The sequence below is a fragment of the Acanthochromis polyacanthus genome, chromosome 16, assembly GCF_021347895.1.
Source record: "Acanthochromis polyacanthus isolate Apoly-LR-REF ecotype Palm Island chromosome 16, KAUST_Apoly_ChrSc, whole genome shotgun sequence".
Classification (NCBI taxonomy): Eukaryota; Metazoa; Chordata; class Actinopteri; family Pomacentridae; genus Acanthochromis; species Acanthochromis polyacanthus.
Genome location: NC_067128.1, coordinates 15492982 through 15508692, shown reverse-complemented (window position 1 = coordinate 15508692; position 15711 = coordinate 15492982). Strand labels below are relative to the sequence as shown.

The following is a 15711-nucleotide window of genomic DNA, read 5'->3' as shown; positions in this document are numbered from 1 at the left end:
ACTGGGCAGCAGAGGACAGAGAGAAAAAGGTGCAGTCTTTCACAGCTGTCTAGTCTTTCACATTTGCACTTCTATGCTTGTGAAGACCCTTCTTGATGAATTTAACCTTAACTATCACAACTGCATAGCGAATCTTTAAACCCAAAACCCTGAACATCTTAGCGGACGACGTTTCAAACATATAATTAAAGACAAAAATACAACAGCATTGACTCACATCGTTGCATGCTGTGCAGCTAAACAAGAACAAATACCTCCTACACTGACAATGTTGTTCATGACCTAATGGAAAAATTGAAATGTATGTCTAAAAATTTAATTTTCTGCTGTAGTGCAAACCAAAGCTGAAGTGCTATTAGTGGCCTAAAACTATTACTATTACATGTTAATGCTGAAACCATGCAAAGCCCTAAGCTCCCAGTAAAGGAATCAGCACCCAGTGCCATATTTCTGGGTCAGCTGCAAGATCATTTATTCATTCTAAGCCCTGGAATGGTTCCCAGTTGTTCACAAGATGATCAACAAAAGCTGTAAGTTGTATGCATTTATCAGCTTGCTACTTTTCCAGCGAAGAATCGGTAACTTTAAGAAAGTCCTGACCTGAAATGTGTGAAAACGACTCCTCCTCAAACTCCTTTAAGATCTCCAACACCCAGTTATGATCCAAAACACTGTGTGATCACCAGTTTAATCTGACCACAAAGACTTTAAGAAGACTCCCTCATCTTTGCCACAGAAACAAGAAGTTGGTCAATTACATCATCTCCGATTGACCAACCCCTGGGTTGCCGTGATGTCTGCTTTGCAGCAAACCAATTGGTTATCCTGAAATGTGGAGGCTTTACTGGAAATGTAGCATACTTCTGTTTTACCGTATGGGAACGAGCATCATTGCGATACTGTGTTGTTGTGTGCTGATACAGTTTAATTGAATACAACGAGGCCGCTGTACAGCACTGACCCCTCGCTCATTATTCATTCCTTGCAACTGCAGATTCAGCAAAACGTTGAAGGTTATAGCTGACTCAATAAGGTGCTATAGTAGGAAATAGTCAAATTAAAACATCCCACACTTGTCTGCAGTCTGCTTTGGGATTCAGTCTCTTGTGCTGTTCAGTCACATAAGACGCTCTACTGTCACTGTGTGCAAAATAATAAAGGTTTGTGCAGCGATCATCTGAACACAGCAGCACTGAGAGCTACACTGTAAAAAAGGGGATTGTGAAAAATCTCTGTAAAAAATCAGAAAATCTACCAGCAAAGTTGCCAGAAAACATGTTCAAACAGTGGGATAATTTTACATTTACAAACTATAACAACAACAAAAATAACTGCAAATATAACATTTTTATGTGGTTTAATTATAATAAAACTGTGTGAGTTTAGATTTTCAATTTGAACGTTGTTTAAATTTAAACATCTAAATTAATAATTCATTTTTTATGGCAAGCCAATGCCTGATATACATAACTGTTCTTTCAAATAGCAATAAAAATCTGCAAAATAATATTTTTAAATAATTTAAATACAGTTAAAATTGTGTAATTTTGCAGTTCAGTGTAGTGAAAGAACCATAAAATTGTTATAAAAATACAGATTTTTGATGCTGATGTTATTTACGGTATTTGCGGTATTATTTGTATATTACTACTTTTTCATTTATTTATATGATTTATTTTATGCTATCTGTTTTTTGTAAATATTAATTTATTTACTTATTTGTTAACTTAATTTATATGTTTTCATTTATTTTCATTATTTTTTTAAGTTACTATCTTGTTTTCTTTAGTTAATTTTTACAGTGTGGGTAGCTACTAACTACAGCAGACAGGAACATATAGTCAAGCAATAACTACAATAGTTTCTGCTGCATTGCAAGGTAATAGAAGGTTAAATAATCATAAAATGGGGAGAAAAAAACAAAAACGTCTTTTAAAATTGAACCAGAAAATGTAAATAAATATTTTCCATCACTGTAGGTGTTCAGCTGTTTGGAATGTGGTGACTGTAATCCTGGTGTACACTGTGACTCACACCATATTCATAGTCATCAAACTTTTCAGCAACTCCTCATGTCCTGCACGGAAACATCTGCATATGTTTCTCCACTCAGTACATTTATTACACTACGGGATTCCTGTACATGATCTAATTATGTTCCTTTTGAACTTTACTGACACACATCTTCTGCGGCCCTTGAAATTATAAGGTTGCGTCTCTCGAATTGGCATTTAACCTGCTGATATTTACGTCCCTTTAGCAAGGCTTCAAGAAAACAAGATGCATTTGTTGTGTTTCTTACTCCCCTCTTCGTCTGCATGTGCAGCTGAGAACAGAGTAGTTTCATACAGTTGTTGTCATTGATGTCAAGTTTGCCCAGGCCTTAATTGACAGCAGACACTCGCTCGCTGTAAATCCACGACAATCCGCTCTTTTTTATGAGTTAATATTTTCAATATTTGAAGCCAGTTTAAAGTTACTATCCCAGCTGTCTGCCACCTGCTTGCTTTGCGTGCGTTCGCTCGCTCCGTCCGCATGCGAACATGTATTTCCATTTAGGTTGTTGCCGTGCGTGGGGCTGCAAAAACAAACTGGCTTTATGCTGATGATGATATCAGCGCAGCCGAATGCTTGTTGTACCGCCTCTGGAGGTTGTCAGGGGCAACTGCATGGGGCTGCAAAAACAAACTGGCTTTATGCTGATGATGATATCAGCGCAGCCGAATGCTTGTCGTACCGCCTCTGGAGGTTGTCAGGGGCAACTGCATCCTCACTCGGTGTCAATAAACCGAGCGTGGGCGCAGTTACCCCTGAATTACTCTGCTGTTTAGCTCTATCCAAATACTGTGGTGACCCGTAATTTGAGCCAGTTCAAACTGTTTGACATCCACGTTTATTCTGCACTCCGGACCACAAATTTGCAACAAAACGGCACCAAACAAACTCTCGCCCCGCGTTTGGGCGGTGAATCACTGAACTACTCCGCCTGTTGTTTCATTTGATCTTTTGTTTCTGTATATTTAGGTTATTGTGAGCAAGTACTGTTGATAAAAGCCACATTTCCCACCGGGGAGAGTAAAAATCCTCGAAGCCTCGACTTATCCGACACCCCTCTGCATGAGCATTACCCAACTGGAGCAAGACAGCTGCGACAATATCAGAAGAAAAAGGGGTTGAGAGAGTAAGGATGTGAAGGAAGGAGAGACGGAGCGAAGGGAACTACGAGGGAGAGAAAGAAGAGGTCAACCAGGTTCTATTTTTATCTTTCCAGAGTCGTGTCTCGGCTTGAATGGAAGCAAAGAAGAATTGTGTTGAAAGGCGCGTGCACACAAATTATTTCATAACCTTGGCACACAGCAGGCTACTGAAAGATTTCTGTATGTGGAGTGTTTGTGTGTCCTTGGGTGTGTGTGTGTGTGTTATCACAAAGCACCGATCCATCCTCACAACCTCAGTATGATTTTAGCCTGGAAACACATCTTCTTCTTGTTGCATTTTCTGCCTGTTCCAATTGGATTTTTCATGATATCTTTTCATGTTTTGGCCACTTGAACGTACCACTTGAACGACTTCTGTAGTCCCTTAGTAGTGTTTATAATACAGTGTGTGTATTAGTGTGCGCATGTGTGTGTGTAAGCATGTTTGGGCAGGTATTCTTTTACAGCAATCTAACATAGTTTTTTTGTCCACCGACCACAATGTCTGTGTCAAACCAAAATCATCTCAGGCTGATGGTAATTTAGGTCCCTGGAATGTGTGTGTCTGTATGTGTGTGTGTGTCTGTGTGTGTTTTACAGCTGACTACTAGTTCTGGTTGTGGTCACACTGAAATTCTGTCCTCCCCTGCAGTTCCAACTGTTCAGATTCAAAGAATTCTCCTTATTTTTTACGACATCATGGATGCTGCAGTCAGCCTCAATAAATTGCACAGCAACCAGTCGGGCTAGTTCAGAAACCAGGTGGTCATAAAAATATCGGAGACACCAGAGAAACCAGCGTAACCATTTCCACTGTGCAGAGTTATGGGAATAAAGATAGCTATGTCCGCAATATTGTCTGTAACAACATAAAAAGGTCAAGAAACCAGTCAAATCAGTTCAGGAATAAAGTGAAAACTCAACAGAAAAGAAAATAATGACGGAAATACCACAGAAACCAGTGTAACCAGGTCCACAACTGTAGGCAGACTGGGATAGCTAGTATTACAATCAAAATCAAAAATTAAGAAACCCGTCAAATCACTTCACAAATCAAATTCGGACGCCAGTCAGCCTGTTTAGCAACACACTGCACTGCTGGGTAACAGAAACATCACAGATGCCAAACTGGAAGTTCAGCAACAACAGCATCAGGTCTGTATTAGATACAGCACAGACTCAATCCAGAAACAAGTCCAGCAGCAGGATGGTTTGTGTTGCAGTTACACAGTTTGGAAACTGAAGCCTGAGATCACAAAGACACAAGGCCAATACAAAGTCCTCACCAAGCAACTGTCAAACCATACAGTGCATCAGAAGGAATTAGAAAAGCTGTTTTAAAGTGAGCAAATGTCACTTTAAGGGTTAAAATGGTGACACGCAGCAAATATTTTTCAGCATTTATGATTCAAAATACAGTGGTTCTATGTGACTTAGCACATGGACTCGAGTACAATTACACAATTTCATTTAGCAGACGCTTTTATCCAAAGCGACGTACACTTGAGAGTAGACCCAACACAAGCAAAGTCTTTAGTCAGGAGAAAACAACCTGGATAAGTGCAATAAAACAAGTTAAGTGTGAGCACAGAGCACTGTATGTAAGTACAAACTGTCTGTCTGTCTGTCTATCTAGCTATATTAAATCACTAGTGGATGAACTTCAAAGCTCCATGTGAGCTGCAGCAACGCAGTTCAAAGCTCAAGTCAGTCCAGTTTTTAGTTCCTTTCTTGAGCTTTCTATCACATCTTTGTGAATGAAGTTTTATTCTGCTGGAGAGGACCATGAGATGCAGCTGATAGCCTCTGGAGATACTTTCCGTCTCAAATAAAAGCTGTGTTGACTTGTCCAATTACTTTCCGTTCCCTAATTCTGAGAGATTAAAGGGCCACGAGTTCTACATATTCATCTGGTGTGCATGCAGACACATTAGACTTGTAACTAAAAGTAGTAATTTTAACACAGACAGCTAACCTCAAATGCCAAAACAAGAAAAATGTGTCACTGTGGAAAAAAACTGACTGTTTATCACTGCAGAATCATCTCTTTCTGAAATTCTCTCATCAAGGAACTTTCCTTTAAACTGTGTTCATGTCATTTTGAAATACACAGTGGAAAATAGTCCAAGGCAGTTTGGAGACTGTCCAAAGGTTAAGAATACAACCCTGAATTATGCTGCAAATGTTAACTTTAGATGGGTTCAGATTATGTGTATGGAAAAAGAGCCCTAAGACACGTTTTTGGCCCACACACACACACCACACACACACACACACATCACTCTGATTCACACTACCGGTTGTTAACTGAACACACTTTATCACAGGCACAAAACTCAAGTTACACAACACATGCCATGCTGTCCACTGAAGAGCAACTTCAGCCTGAAAAGTGCACATCTGGTAAGAGACAGGTGTGGACGCTGGAGGACTTACCTGTTGGTCTGCAGGGGGTCAGTTCAGTTTTAACGGGAGTGTCTTCATGGGGCCATCTGTAAGAAAATACACGAGGAGGATCATGAGTGTGACTTCATGGATAAAAAAAGAGTTATGTCAGATACATCTGGAGAGATTAAATGTATAAGGATGCATTTACATTATTTTTACTTTATGGAACATAAAAATGCGTACTGAGTTGAAGTATTCAAGCCAATGTAAACATACTGTAGCATCAACAAGTTGTAATGAGTGTTTTAAAGATTTCTTTCAGGCTATTTAAACACCAAAGATTAAGATTTCATAGTAAAGGTGAAGACAGTGATTCTGATCTAATACTGTTTGTACAGTTCAGTGAATATCTCCTCACAATCTGTTCTGTTTGGATGCAGAAAAAAATCCAATGTTTGTACATAGCTCTGCCTCTGTAAATGGGAAACAAACAAAGTAGCTCAGATCGATCCACAACACTATTCCAGTACAGAGGGGAGAGACGGGGGGAGAAAGGAGAGCAGCAGGAATCAGAATGATGGTAACCCTGGCATATACTAACTAGCTGGCCTCCACCAATTCACTATAAGGTCAAACACATGTTTGTGTGCATCTTTTTGTGGTTGCAAAAATGAAGCTGTGTTTCACAAATGGGTCTGACCTACTGACGTTTGACTTTTCAAAGCTGCTTTACTCTGAGTTGTGTGAGGTAATTTGGGGAAGACTTTTACCTCATTTCAACACCCATATAGGTTTATGAACATTGTTAATCATCATTCTCTCCCTTTGCTCTACAATCTATTACAACTGGAACTTCCTATAACCTTTACTGGGATGAAAAAAGACCGGGCTAGTTTAAGGAGACTCATCAATAATAAATGCCATGCGGGTTTTACAAAACAGGAAGTTGAAGTTTGATTTGTTGCTTCCGGCTGTTTGTAGGAGTCTTTCCTCTACGTTTACTAAATACCTTAAATACCATTAATTAGTTTCTTATAATTATAAATACTCCTTAACATGGAGACAGGACCAGTCGCACTGTGTGGTTTTCTTCACATCAGACAGGTGAGCTGTTACACAAAGTGACAGTTTATCAGCTGCAGTTAAATCACTTGTTTTACAGCAGCCATCACAGCTGTAAGGACATTATTACTTTAGTGTTGGTAAAATAGAAGTAACATCATCATCATATATAGGGAGCATTGTCAGCATGCAGGAAATCAAAACTAAACTGGATTATGTGTTATTTGGACGGTTTGATTCACTGATATTAGTTTAGATTCAGTCTCGGTTTATTAGTGTATTATAAAGCATCTTACAGGAACTGATTTTTTTTGTCCATTCTTGTGTGAACTACACATATCGTGTGTGTTATGTCACTGTGTTGGGTCTGAATGAAGCTAGTGGGGATTATTAACGTAGAAAAGACGTATGTTCTGTCTGAATGACAGAATGACATCATGTAACCAGATCGATGAAGCAGCAAAGGTATAGACTCCATGTCTGAAAGGGCTTTATATTTAAGCGGTTTTATAGTTGGTATGCATGTTTGTGGATTTAATCAGGGGTTTCTATATGTGTGTGTGCGGGAGTCCATTCACTGTCGTAATAGGAAACAAACAGGATGTGGCAGAGGAAGTGGTCAACAGAGGTGTGAAGTAAAATCCCCCATCACCGCTCTCTTCATACGATCACACACACTAAGCGTTCTCTGAAGGAAGACGACATGAAAAAACGAAGGGAAGCAATGAAGTCGAGGACAGAGTCAGACAGGGGTTAACAGAACGAGATTCTTCAAATTTGGGAGAGAAACGAACAGTGAAGTGAAGGTGGGAAGAGAGAAAGCGAGACAGAGAGTAAAACTGAGAAGGTAAAGGGGAAGGTGTGGAAGGAGAGTGACGGGGTGAGAGGGAGAGGAGAGATGGAGGACTGAGAGAGAATGAGAGGAAAAGGAGGAGGAGCTAGAGTGGCAAAAGTGAGAAAGAGAGAGAAAGAATGCTGCACAGAGAAAGGAAGGAAGAGAGAGAAAGAAACAGAGGTGTGAGAGAGAACAACAAAAAATAGAGAAATGGGGAGGAGACAGAGAGCCAGGAGAAGGTAAAGAAAGCAAAAAGAGATAGATGGAAAGAGTGCAAGAGGAGGGAGAGAAAGATGGACGGAGAGAATGAGAGTGAGGGGTTAGATGGGGAGGAAAGGGGGGCAGAAGGAAAGACAAAGAGGAAATGAAAAAGACCAGGGGAAAGTGTGAGAAGTGGGAGGTAAAGAAGACCGACAAAAGAAAGAGAAAGAAGAAAGAAATGAGCAATGGATTGAGTGAGGGGAGAGAGGGGAAGGAAGAGAGACAGAAATAGAGAGGAGGAAGAGTGGGGGGCAGAAAGGAAAATGGGTGAGGATGGGAAGGAAGAGAGAGATTGTTCGAAAGAAAAGACATGAATGATGGGAGAACCAGAGAGAAAACAGGTGAGAGAAAAGAGAGAAGAGGGCTGAGGCGGAGGAGTGAGCAGAAAAGAGAGGCAGGGGCGAGAGATAAAGGGGGAGAGAGGCGAGAAACAGAGACAGAGAGAGAAAGCTCACAGTCAGGAAAGTTCCTTTGGTTCATGTGATTTGCCGTCTCTCTGCCACATGGTTTAAAATGTGGAACGGAAACACACACTGCACACACACACACACACACACACACACACACACACACACACACACACACACACACACACACACACACACACACACACACACGAATATCCAAACACATACCAGCAACGTAATGAATGGAAAACATCAAAACACACACTGACAGAAAAGTGGACAGTCACATGTGCCACACACACTTGTAGTGGGACGGCTGTTTTGAGATCAGATTTTTCCGAGTCTTCCTCTTTACTCCGCTCTGCCAAGGAGTAAAGGCAGGAAAAAACTATGACACTGTTTTTCTGTTTCATGTCTGTCAAAACACACACACAAACACACACACAGATGGCGAGACTGACTTTGTGCGTTTCCATCCATGTGTACCGAGCTTTTCCAGAGAGGACAATAAAGCCATCCATCTGTGCCGCGCCGGGTCTCTTTTATTGGACTATTCCTAACAACATGATCACACTTAATCTACAACGCAGCTCCTTTGCATGTTTTAGCCATAATCCTGCTAGGCTGCGTCCAGTCAATGATTCCATGACTCACAGGGGCTAACATGAAACCGATCAGGTCTGGGTATTGATTATAAAACCACAGCTACCGCTACACCTGAGGGTGACATTTATTAATTTTCCAGACTGACGTAATCGTCTAAAAGTTAATATCTAAACCAGTGGCACCACCGCTAGAAATCATCATCTCCTCTTCTGATTGTTTTTTCTGTTGACCTTTGACACCCAGAATTAGGGCAACAAATATCATCACTATCAATCAATCTTCAAATTATTGGCTTGATTAACCAATTAGGTCAGCTGTGACACATTCAAATGCCTTGTTTTCTTTAACCATTGACCCCAAAAATCTGCCAGCGAGTTTGAAAGGAATGTTATATTTAGAAGATCGTCAGAATTTATGAGAACAAGGAACCGTGAAAACAGATGCAATCATCGTATATTTATGCTTCGGCAGTCTTTCAAATAATTATTCGTGATGTGCAGTTCTGTTGAGAAAATGAACCAAACCAAAGATTGATTGGCTTTAACCAAATTCTGTATAAAACAAAAAATATTCTGTGATCCTTAACAAAAACGTGAAAACATTTGTGACTTCACTACAACCACTAGTGTTCTTCTTCCAGCTTTGGTAGCACTTGGTAAAATGTTGTACATGTTGATTTCAGGTTATTTGCTATCATACAATTTTTGCATTTTCTTTTTTTTTTTCTTGATTTATGACATTATAGCTGTGTCAAACTGCCCAAAATTCACTTTTAAGTTCTTTCTACTTCTAGTCAAGGGTGTACTGTTTCCATAGAGGTGGAGGGCTTTATATTGAAACAAACCAACAGTGAGTAAAAATGTGACAAGCAAAGAAAACACTGAGAAACTGTTTGGTGTTCAAAGGGTTGAAGCAGCAAATCTCAACAACTGATAAGCTGAAACTGGAGGGGCTTTATTGTCTGTTTTTGCTCCAAAAGTTAGACACAATCATCAGATATTTCTCAAAATAACCAAGAGTCAATCAACCAACCAATGAATCAACTCAGCATTCCCACTTTACCCGGCATTTCTCACCATTTGTGTGAAGAACATAAAGCAGACATTTAGGCGTGTTATCTCGGTTCCATTCACGCTCATTAACTAACCACAAAGAGGGTAACTGGATGAAGGAAGTCGTGGAGGGGATGTTATAATTTCAGCAGGCAGTGTTGAACATTAGTGGTAATCAGGTTACCATCATTAGCACGAGTGTAAACATTTGTGGAATTAAGCTGATTGTACGTTATGCGACACTGGACGCCTTAAAGGGAAAGCCCATGAATTATTACTATTGCAGCAACTGCTTAGATTTTGCTGGATATAATTAAAGGCGTTTAAATTAACATGATTATAACTATTACTGCAACATTCATTTTAGTCAGCAAGAAAAATCTGGTTCAACCATTTTAAATGCAAGTCTTGCAAAACATGCAATCCTTTGACTTAAAAGCTAAGGCTGATATATTTATGTCAAAATATCGAATAATAATTCTTTACCCTGCCTGTGGTGTTCACTCTTCAGCCCTCTGCTTCTGACTGGTCACAAGTACGTGGTGTGATTTTCAAAAAAGACGGCTAGAAACCTCCTAAAGTGTTGTAATGTGTGTAACTTTTTGAACCTATTATCCAAACAGGAGGAAATGTTGCATTTGTTAGGGACTATTTTCGGCGGATGGTACTCTGGTGATTATTTGGGGCAGCTGGTGCAACAGTGTGACTCATTTCTTGTTTTTTTCAGTAGAATTTGGATGACAATGGAGCTGTATGGCATGGAGGGATAAGATATCCGGGCTTGGACACACAAACAGTGCTGGTTAGTAGGATACATTTACATCAGTTGCAACAAAGATTCAGCTGAAAACTCCTCATACGGTAACAAAGCTCACACAAAACAACTCCAGAGTGGTTGTAACTGTGGCCACCATTTGTTGTGTCAAAGCTATGGGAGAAGTTCCTCGCTCAAGGACATCTCAAAAGGAGTTACCCTGAAAGAATATGTCATATTTACTTGCCCTACATAGGTTTTTTCCAGCAACACTGTGAATGAAAAACAATCTGTTGGTAATTCCATAAAGTTTATCCTTTGGATCTTCTGTAGGCCCCAATTAAAAATCCACCAACACCATCACATCCAAAGACTTTTAAAAACAGCACTTAGAATACTGTTTGTTTTGTGGTGCAGCGAGTGTGGAAAAAATGAGGGAAAAAAACGATGAAAGGAAAAATTCAGCAGAGAGAACAGGGATGACATGAAACAAGGTCACAAGTTGGATTCAAATCGACAACATCTGGAATACATGGCTGCAGGGTGGGAAATTACCACCAGCCACCAGCCAAACTCTGGCAACTTGTGGCTGTGTCTGGTAGCCTTGTCTACTGAGCCAACTTTGGCAGGTAACCAACTATCATTTGGAGTCTGAATCCGTTCTAAGTAGCGCATTTGGCTGCCAAAAAGTAGGGAAGAAGCAAGTGAATTTTGGAATCCGTTAACCACCCTAGGCTGACGGATAAAAAGATTCGGTCTCCTTCCCATCTTTCCTGATAGTCTGCTCAGTGTGCAGCCCGACAAAAGAAAGCTGATTTAAAAAACAACCCTTACAGCCACGTGACTTCGAGAAAGCGAGGGCCTGAATCCAGCTAATCACATCCTTCTTCTTTTCCTACCTTCTTTCCAAAATGGGAGATGGAAAGATCAAGGTGGAGAGGAGACACAAGAGGGCAACGGAGAAACAAAGAGGTGCGGAATATTCCTCTGTTGATTTTCCATTCCAGGAGTAGACTGGGAAGTTAAAAAAAAAGGCCTCCGGGTGAGGAACAGTTTGGATTCTATTCTCATCTCTTCCCTATACTCTTTTTTCCTCTCCTCTCCGACAATGAACCTGCCTCCTACAGCCTCAAACTACTTCATGTGTATTTTTGTATCCAAGTCCTGCTTCTGCATTACACAGATCTTTCCAGCTGTGTCCCAGTTTCATATGACTGAAACAATAAACGGTCAATGCAATCATACAAACAACTTCCAATCATCCATGTAGCATACAGCAAACAGTCCAAGGTGTTACCAGATCTATTAACGCTTGTGACACTTTCAAAAACAACTAACCCGTAAACTGGCTAAACAACTCACACATCAGATGTCATTAAACTCAGAGAAGCTGTGACCAATCCAAATGGTGACGCAGCACATCACTCAGTTTGAATTTGTGTTTGTTGAAGTGAGTTTCTCTCCCCAAACTTTCCCTGATGTCATCAGCATCTAATAATACCAAAAAAAACCCTGATACCTCAAGCAATTCCGACTTCCAACCATAAGACCAACATTCACAGTATCTACCAAGTAACTATCTACTAACTAAATAAACCAGGTACTTTTTCGACTGCAGTGTGGTTTCAGTCGGCCGCTACTATTGGCTGATACTGGCTTGTTTCAGATACAGTGTGTCAGTATTCTCAAGTAAGTTCCCTGATGTGTCAACAATGTGAAAAGTTTTTTTCACAGATTATAATTCGAAACAGATACTTGAGGTAATTTAGAAATGGTGCCATCAACTAAACTAGGGGTGTCAAACATACGGCCAATGGTCCAAAATCGGCCCACCAGAGGGTCCAATCCAGCCTGAGCGCTAACTTTGTAATGTGTAAAAATTACAAAGGTGAAAAAGAATCTTTACTGTGAAAATATTTAAATACATTGAATATTGTGCAACGTAATGCCAGTCAGCAGATTCAGTACAAAAGAGTTGGTTTGTTGAAAACCTATTTTTCATGCACAGTCACAACTTTTACATATCTTTTACATATACATTTTTTTTACATTTGGAATACAGGCAGACAACATTTTTCATTCTTAGTTTCCACTTTAGTTTTTATGAAGTGGTGTGTCAGTTCAGGTGGTCACAGATGTGGAAATGAATGCAAATTTAAAACAATTTCTCGATCTTGTCAAGCTGTTTTGATGATAAAGTAAAATACTGCATTGTTCAGTTCCAGATGCATGTGACTGAACGTTTTGTGCCTTTGTAGATACAGTGTGACCTTTACATTGTAATGCACAAATGATAAACTGAGGCATAATACTGTTTAAATTTCACTTATTTTTCTTAAGAAATTTCAAGTTGTTCCTAATGTTTTGTAAAAAGGTAGTTCATTTAATGTGAACATTTTTAGACTGTACTTTTTGCACTAGAACAAGGGAAATATTTGGAGTTGTTGTTATTTATAGGGTATTATGCTCTGATTTTACTGGTCTGGCCCACTTGAGATCAAATTGGGCTGTATGCGGCCCCTGAACTAAAATGAGTTTGACACCCCTGAAATAAACTGCCCCGCAGATCAGCACCGAAACCGTAGTTTAGAATAATCTCTGCACTATCTGCAGCACATGTACCAGAGTACATCTCACAGATGAACAGGCAGCGGTGCAGAGCCTAGCAGTTAACTAGTTGGGTAAATATATTGCTGTAAAGTTATCATGTTTACTTTTCACTGTATCTCTAACATGTGTATGAAGATGTGATAAAGTGCAACCCATGTACTGTCATCTGTATTTTTGCCCCTTAAATTGGTACTTACATCATCTCCAAGAATCCAGAATTGGTCAGGCTGTGCTTTCAACCTAGCGAAGTCAGTTACAGGAATCTTAAGCAATACAGCTGTGGCTTCTCAGGCATCAAACAGCCAACAACTAACCGAGCCAGCCCAAACATCAATCAACCAGTCAAGCAGTAACCATTCAGTTATCCAACCAACCAAACCCAAACTTTGTCAGTTATTTTGAAAAGCTATATAAAAAGTTATTTTCATCATCACCAACAGCATACACATATTTCATGCACACACCAACATACAGTCAAACATAAAATCTGTTTACACACCATGGCCGTGGACATCTAACCGCTCTAATTTAAACCAACTAACCAACAAACCAACATTTCCCAAAAAAATACTTAACATCCAAGCCAAGCAAGTTTCTTCTTTCTAACAACTCCAACTTAGGAACACACAACAGTACATTTTGAACATCCAATAGAGTGTCCAAACCATCCACAAATTCTGCATAATTACAGTTGGAACAAGCAACTTTGAACCTGAATCCGGACATTTTCTGTTTGTGTTCAGAACTGGAATGATTTTTTTAAAAATGTGAGATTGATTTTCAGGATTTTATGGTAGAAAGAAGGGGAAAGAGAATGCCCAGTTGTTGTTTTTTTTATTCCACAGTTAAGCTGCTCATTATGAAGCCAGACACTACACACACACACACGCACATATTGTAACCTCCCACCTGACACAAACACACATATGAACACACATGAAACATGCAACATACAGCTTTGCCCCTCGAGACTTTACACACATGCGTCGCACACAAACACACGTGTGCACACACAAAACACACTCTCAGACCACAGAGGAATTTCCTAGTTTCATATAAAACTGATAATGGGATGTGTCCCAGCAGGAGTGGAAAATCAGAGGTGACTTACGAGCCTCCACATTCCAGCCTCACACACACACACACACACACACACACACACACACACACACACACACACACACACACACACACTTACTTTCACACCTCTGCGAAGAGCGAAGGAGAAAGAAGGAGAGAGAGTTTGGCAGAGAAAAAACAGTTAGCTCCTCTAAGTTTCCATGTCTGCGCAGCGTTGGGCCGCTTTATCGTTTTTCTTTCGTTTTGACGGAGAGCGAACGCGGAGGCAGATGGGCCTTTCCTGGGAAGTCAGGAGTGCATTATTGAACATGTTGCTGCAATGTGCAACGCAGTTACTGGGAAGAAGAGGAAAGAGAGGACGTTCGACAGACAGTCTGTGGGCATGGAAAAACAGAAGAAATAAGGAGATAGGGAAAAAAAACTGTGAAGGACGGGGGAAGATAAAGCAAAAGAATGGGAGAAAAGAGGGGAGGATAGGAACAGGAAGTGTAAAGAAAGAGCAGCAAAGCAGAGGAAGACAGGAAGATTAGTGACAAAGGACAGAACAGACGGTGAAAACGGGTAAAATGAGGACAAAAGACGAGGGACAGATGACAGATTTAGAGAACACACCAAAAGAAAAGAGAAGCTAAAATGGAAAGAGACGGAGAAAAGAGGAGCAACAAAAAATCTTTCACAGCTATACGTAACAATTCCTCCATCATTGTTCCTCTTTTCTTCTCATCTTTGCTCCATCACTTAATTGGACTTTCATCACCGCCTCTACCTCCCGCCATCCTTCATCCCTCTATTCTGCCTTCACATCACTCTTTTCATCGCTCCTTCATTACCTTGTAATTCCTGCCTCCATCACTAACACTCCTTCCACCTTTTTCCCTCCATCGTCCCTCTATTTCATCCTCCATCAGTGGCTCCCCTTCAACATTCGTTGTCTCTTTCATCCCTCCTTATTCTCCATTAATTAACTCCTCTTTCCTTTTCTTCGCTCCTCGGTCCTCATCATCCCTCTCTAACGCTTTCTGTCACTCCTCATTTTCCCATCCCTCCCTCTCTCCGTTTCATCACTCCATCACTGCTCTTTATCCCGCTTTCCAAAGTTTCATCGCCTCTTCTACACCTCCACCCCGCTTCTGTTTCTCTCTCCATCTGTCCTTCCCTCCGTCAAGCTCTCTGTTCCCGCCACCCTTCAATAATTATTTCCTTCCTTTTGTGAGTCCGTCAACATCCCTCCATCCCCTCCACTTCTTCTTTCATTCTGTTTCGCGTGTCCTTCGTGCTCACCCTTCCATTTTCCTCCCTCCATCTGTGCGTCCCTCTTTCCCTATCATCCCTCCATCATGACGCTCTGTTCGCCAGGCGACCAGAGGCTATGATATGCTGCCACTACCTGCTGTGTTTTTGTGTGTGCATGTGTGTGTGTGAGTGTGTGTGTGGTCCTGGCAGCGTTTGCGGCACAGAA

The 15711-nt window shown here is 40.6% G+C and overlaps 1 protein-coding gene across 2 annotated transcripts in view; it reads right to left on the bottom strand.

The window, feature by feature from the left end:
• Positions 1 to 15711, bottom strand: part of hivep2a (HIVEP zinc finger 2a) — a 131301-nt gene that overhangs the window by 64263 nt on the left and 51327 nt on the right. For both annotated transcript variants that reach the window (XM_022196265.2, XM_022196273.2), the window contains one exon: positions 5634 to 5689. The gene's annotated coding sequence lies outside the window, so the exon portion shown is untranslated. The remainder of the gene's footprint in view (positions 1 to 5633; positions 5690 to 15711) is intronic.